This window comes from Pipistrellus kuhlii, unplaced genomic scaffold (genome assembly GCF_014108245.1).
Source record: "Pipistrellus kuhlii isolate mPipKuh1 unplaced genomic scaffold, mPipKuh1.p scaffold_m20_p_5, whole genome shotgun sequence".
NCBI classification, from domain to species: domain Eukaryota; kingdom Metazoa; phylum Chordata; class Mammalia; order Chiroptera; family Vespertilionidae; genus Pipistrellus; species Pipistrellus kuhlii.
Window position 1 is genome coordinate 17,802,439 of NW_023425551.1, and position 6,310 is coordinate 17,808,748.

General features: G+C 39.0%; 1 pseudogene; it reads left to right on the forward strand.

The window, feature by feature from the left end:
• The first annotated feature begins 4,641 nt into the window (after positions 1-4,641).
• On the forward strand, positions 4,642-5,812 carry LOC118705920 (annotated as a pseudogene).
• The last annotated feature ends 498 nt before the right edge of the window (positions 5,813-6,310 follow it).

Consider the following 6,310-nt stretch of genomic DNA (forward strand, 5'->3'; position numbering starts at 1 on the left):
GAACTTATTTAACATATATAGCAAGATATTAAATGCCTTTAATTTGAAAGCAATTGAAAGGCAAACAAAGAATAAAAAAAGAGCAAGAAGAACCATTCCTGAAAAGAAAAATTTTTATCTTGGGAAAGTGAAATTTTACAGATTGATTTCCACCTTCCAAGTAGGAATGGCATATCTTTCTCTATTACAAAGAGGAAGTTTCCATGTCAAGAATACTTTTTACTTGCAAATCTATAATAATAAAAGCTTAATATGCTAATTAGACCAGATGACATTCCAGAAGAAGCTGCAGTGGCGGGATGGAGTTGGGGAGATGGGGAAGGAGAAGAGGAAGGGGAGGGAAGGGAAAGCCTCTTGCATAATTTTGTGCACCAGGGCTCTAGTTTTATATAAAAACTAAAGGCCCAGTGCATGAAATTTGTGCATGGTAGTGGGAGGTGGGGGGGCGGTTCCCTCAGCTCAGCCTGCACCCTCTCCAATCTGGTACTCCTTGAAGGATGTCCCTCTCACAATCCAGGACTGCTGGCTCCCAACTGCTCATCTGCCTGCCTTCCTGATTGCCCCTAACCGCTTTTGCCTGCCAGCCTGATCACCCCCTAACCACACCCATGCCAACCTGATTGATGTCTAAATGCTCCCCTGCCAGCGTATTTGCCCCCAACTTCCCTCCTCTGCAAGCCTGGTCCCTCCCAACTGCCCTCCTCTGCTCGCCATCTTGTGTCCACATGGGGCCAGGATCTTTGACCATTTTTAAAAAGCAATATTAGTCATATCTTGCAGAAAGGGTCAATGATATTTATATCCTCCCCTTTTCATTTCAGGAATGGTTCCTTCATCTTATGACCTTTTTAATTAGATCAGCTCTGAACATTTCCCAAAGCTTGCATATTTCCAACTTGAGGAATAAAGTTATCCCTGAATACCTCCTCTGCCTGCAGGGCATCTCCTACACCGCCCACCAAGGCTTTCCAATCAGAAGCAGGCCTTTTGACTTTGGATTTTGAGGGCACACTCTCAAGGTCACTCAAGTTCTCTACAAAATTTTTAAGCTTTGTGTTTTCATTTCCAAAGATAATAAAAATGATCAAGAGCAGGATCATCAGGGTGATTACTATCAAAATGGGTATAGTCACAGTAATTTAGTGCCCACTGAATTCAAGAGTTCTGGCTAATAAGAATATGAGTGAAGAACCATGATATCATCGCATCCTGTACGTAGGAAGGCTTTGCTGCAGTTTGATTAGAACAAAAAGTCATTGGTGAATAAGCTCTCAGGCGGTTCAGTAGTAGCATCTGCAGATCTGCTAGTGTAGTGGGAGCTGCAGGATAAGTTTGCTGCCAGCCAGGATTAAAGTTCTGCAAAGATATATTACTCATTGCCGTCAGCTATCTTAGTTAACTTAGATATTATTAGATTTCACCAATGTGGTTAGTTTGCAAATTTATTTTGCTTTTCACTTGTATAAGAAGTATAGCTACAATAATAAAAATATCAAGTCAGCACCACAGGGATGTGAGAATCTGTGTTCTTTAAAAGACACCTATGTCCTACTTAGTAAAAAGCATTCATCAATATTGCACTATGACCAAAAGCTACAGGTCAGAGGGCAATCACAAGGAATCTAAATGCAAAAATCGTAATAACAAAGGTATTTCAACAAGCCAGAGGTAACAGCCTATTTCAGGTAATACTTACAGAACAAACCGAGAGCTCAATACTTGTTCCAACTATTAACAGAGCTCTCAGTGGAGCGTTACGCTCTTTATAAGGCGATTATAGATTCACTCACTAAGAATTATACACTTTTCATCTACTTTTTAATTAAAAAAAGAGGTAGATAAGAGCGTGGGCATATCTAATATGCTAAGGGTATTATACAAGTTTGTGTTTGAATTACACATTAACCAGCCATGAAGAGGTTATTATAACCTCTCTGGCTTCAGGTTCTTCATATATCAAGTTGGGATAATACTTGTCTGGTGCAGTGTTTAGGGGATTAGAGATAATAGCGTATGTCAAGGGTCTGGCACATGGCAAGCACTCCTGGTATTGTTATTTGGAGACGGGGCTGTGGTCAGCTGTTTACATTGAAAAGACATGCACGTTCTCTGAGTAAGATATGGCCTGAAAGACTCTTTCCTGCCGGGTGGCCGACTTTCCCTTTTCTTATTGTTCTAAGAATACCTCTCCATTTGGTCCATTGTACATAGGAGCGATTGTTTAGTTGTTCCATCCGAAGAGAGAAGCCTTCCTGGAGCCTGGCTGACAAGGCTCGCTGTCTGATCTGTCTAACAGCTTTGGGGCTGGAGACAAAGCGCAGCCTCTCACTTCCTCTTGCAGAAAGAGAACAGTCCCGAACAAAAATAGATCCTCGCTGTCTTGCAAACATCATCCAGAATACACACAAAGGAAATGAGGGCAAAACCCCACTGTGGTGGATATTGAGACAGAATTCTTTGCCAAGTAAAAAGTTTTTCAAAGATTTTTAGGAAGAAGTTTTTAGCAATGGGTATCACAACACATGGAACATTGTTAGGCCAATTCTAGATGACAAATTAGGAATATACTCTATGCAGAGTGGGCCCATTTGGATTACTTGAACATAGATAGCTGTTCCAGAGAAATGTATCTAGAGAAATATGCCTATGTACTGCATTTGAAAACAAAAATAGCTTAGTCGATTGTCATCTAAGAACCAACTTACCCTTGGAATTTAGTGGAAAATTAAAATCTTGGCATGAAAAAATAACAACTTTTAGCTCTTTCACATTTATAATGAAGCTTAGAATAAAAACTATATGATGCTTTCAATGTCTTTATATCTTTAAAATTAAAGCTGTATGAAAGTTAGTGGTAAAGATGGGGAGGGCATTAAAGACCCATTGCCCTACAAGAGTAATGAATATTTAACTTTTTAGTGAAATTGTTGTTAAACTTAATTATTTCTATTAAAACAAGATAATATCATATGTCAAGAGTCTTTGCTAGTCATAACTTTTGCTAGTTTTTCTCTCTTATTGGCTAGTTTTCTTATTATCTGGATTTCAGACAACATCCAAAGCTTTAAAAAATGCCATTACTAATATAAATTCAAGGCCAATTTATTAATAACGTTATTTGGCTAAATTTGAACAATATTAAATCATGTAACTTTTCAGACATAACGAACTTCTTTACTTGCCTAACAATGTGTTCCTTTATTTATGAGAAAACCAATTTGTAAGAAAGTAGCATCCTGGCCTACTGAGATATTGTTAAAAATATGGATAAGAAAAGTATCTAATAAATTTTTTAGTTCTGTTTCAGAAATAGGGGGAATACCTCATTTATTAGACATTAGAACACAATAAAGCTATTGTAATCAAAGCAGAATGGTACTGATATTATAATGAAAAGACTATCACAGAAGTAGATAATCATTGGGGAAAGATATATTATATTCACTATACAATACTCCTCTCATATCTGCGTATTTGCTTTTCATAGTTTTAGTTACCCCCTTGGTTAAATGCAGTGTGACAATGTTATGTGAAAAATTCCAGGAATAAAAAATTCATAAGTTTTAAATTACATGTTTTTCTGAGCAGCACGATGAAATCTCACATCATCCCACTCTTTCTCACCGAAGGACATGAATCATCTTTCTGTCCAGTGTATCCAAACTGTATACACTACCCACCCGTTAGCCACTTAGTAGCACCTTGGTTATCAGATTCACTGCCATGGTATAGCAGTACTTGTGTTCAAGTAACCTTTATTGTACTTAATAATGTCTCATGTACCTCATTACATAGCCATTTTATTATCTCACATTATCACAAATAGAAGGGTGAGTACAGTACAATAAGATATTTTGAGAGAGAACTCACATTCTTAACTTTTATTACAGAATATTATTATAATTGTCTTATTTTATTATTGCTCTTATTAATGTCTTATGTGCCTAATTTATAAATTTTATTATAGGTATGTAAATATAGAAAAAATACAGATAGGCTTTGGTACTATCAGTTTCAGGCACCACTGGGGGGTCATAGAAAGTATCCTCCATAAATAATACATACATACATACATACACTTTAAAGTACATATAATAAATGGAATTAAAGAAATTGGTTATACATCAGAAAGAAAAATAATGGCAACTTCTATCTTATAACATACCTAAAAGTATATTTCAGATATATTAAGGAACTACGTATAAACAAGGAAAAAGATATTATAAGAAAAATTAGAAAAAAATTGTATAGCCATGAAATGAGAAAGCTTACTTTGGCAAAACAAGAGACTTAAGCTAAAAAACTGGTTGTATATTTTAAAAATGCTATTCATACTATAGAGTACTATGTAGCCAATTTATAAAGGAAAAAATTGGAATAGTGGAGTAAATAAGCATGTGTAACATCTGTGTAGTATAAAGTAGTTAACAAATGATCTTCTAAGAGAAAATATTTTACAATACATATAACACAATGGCTTAATGTCCCCAATACACAAAGAACTCTTGCAAATTAATTAGAAAATGACAGATGTGAATAGGCAATCCACAGCAGAGGAAATGCAAAAGGCCAATAAACCTAAGAAAAAATGTTTGGGCTCTCTGCTCCTCCTGTTGTTCATCAGACAGCGTCTCCTCCTATGCTCTATGCCAGCAGCCACAACTCTGAGACATGATGGTTAAGGTTGGAATGAACGGATTTGGCCACATTGAGCGCCTGGTCACCAGGGTTGCTTTTAGCTCTGGCAAAGTGGATATTGCCACCATCAATGACCCCTTCAACTACATGTTCTACATGTTCTAGTATTATTCTACTGTGGCAAGTTCAAAGGCACAGTCAAGTCTGAGAGTGGGAAGCTTGTCATCAATGGAAAGTCCATCTCCATCCTCCAGGAGCGAGATCCCACCAACATCAAATGGGGTGATGATATGATGAGCTGAGTATGTTTTGGAGTCTACTGCTGCCTTCACTACCATGGAGAAGGCTGTGGCTCATTGAAGGGCAGAGCCAAGAGGGTCATTATCTCTGCCTCTTTGGAGGAGGCCACCATGTTTGTGATGGATGTGAACCATGACAAATATGACAACTCCCTCAAGATTGTCAACAATGCCTCCTGCACCACCAACTGCTTGTCCCCCCAGAAAGGTCATCCATGACAACTTTGTCATCGTGAAACAACTCATGACCACAGTCCACACCATCACGGCCATCCAGAAGACCCTAGATGGGCCCCTCTGAGAAGCTGTGGTTTGATGGCCGACGGGCTTCCCAGAACATCATCTCTGCTTCTACTGGCACTGCCAAGGCCTTCTGTGTCCCCACTCCCAATGTGTCAGTTGTGTATCTGACTTGTCGTCTGGAGAAAGCTGCCAAATATGATGAGATCAAGAAGGTAGTGAAGCAGGCATCAGAGGGCCCCCTCAAGGGCATGCTGGGCTATGCTGAGGACCAGGTTGTCTCCTGTGACTTTAACAGTGACACCCACTCCTCCACCTTTGATGCTGGGGCTGGCATTGCCCTCAATGACCACTTTGTCATGCTCATTTCCTGGTATGAAAATGAATTTCGCTACAGCAACAGGGTGGTAGACCTTATGGTCCACATGGCCTCGAAGGAGTAAGAGTCCCATGGACCACCAGCCCCAGCAAGAGGAAGAGGCCTCTGCTGCTGGGGAGTCCTTGCCCCTGATCAATCCCCTGACACACTGAGAATCTCCTGACTACATTTCCATCCCAGACTCCCTGAAGAAGGGGAGGGGTGTAGGGAGCCCTACTTTGTTGTGCACCATCAATAAAGATCACAGTACCCAGCCAAAAAGAAAAAGAAAAGAAAAGAAAAGAAGTGAAAAGAAAAGGAAAGGAAAGAAAAGAAAAGAAAAGAAAAGAAAAGAAAAGAAAAGAAAAGAAAAGAAAAGAAAAGAAAAGAAAAGAAAAGATGTTTGACATTCATATATTAGTAACCGGGGAATTGAAAATCAAAACACCTAAACATCACTTGAGTGGAAGGACAGAGCTCCTACTAGCGTGCTATAACTTTAAACAAGTCCTGACACAGTGGTGGTAGGCTTGTGGATAATCATTACTCTTGGGTTACACTAGGGTTGGTTCTGTAAATTGCTTCCGTCCAAAAGTAATCTGTCTTCACAATGCACAAGAACGTTGGCTACTCTGGGCTTTTTGTTAGAAGGGAGGTACAAACAGACAAAAGAACTATCCTAGTAACCAGTTTCTAAAAATACAAACTTGGAAGTGTTTGAGTGTTTGAGAAGAGAGGAGTTTCCCCACCACCTGACTGGAAAAGAGACCTGACA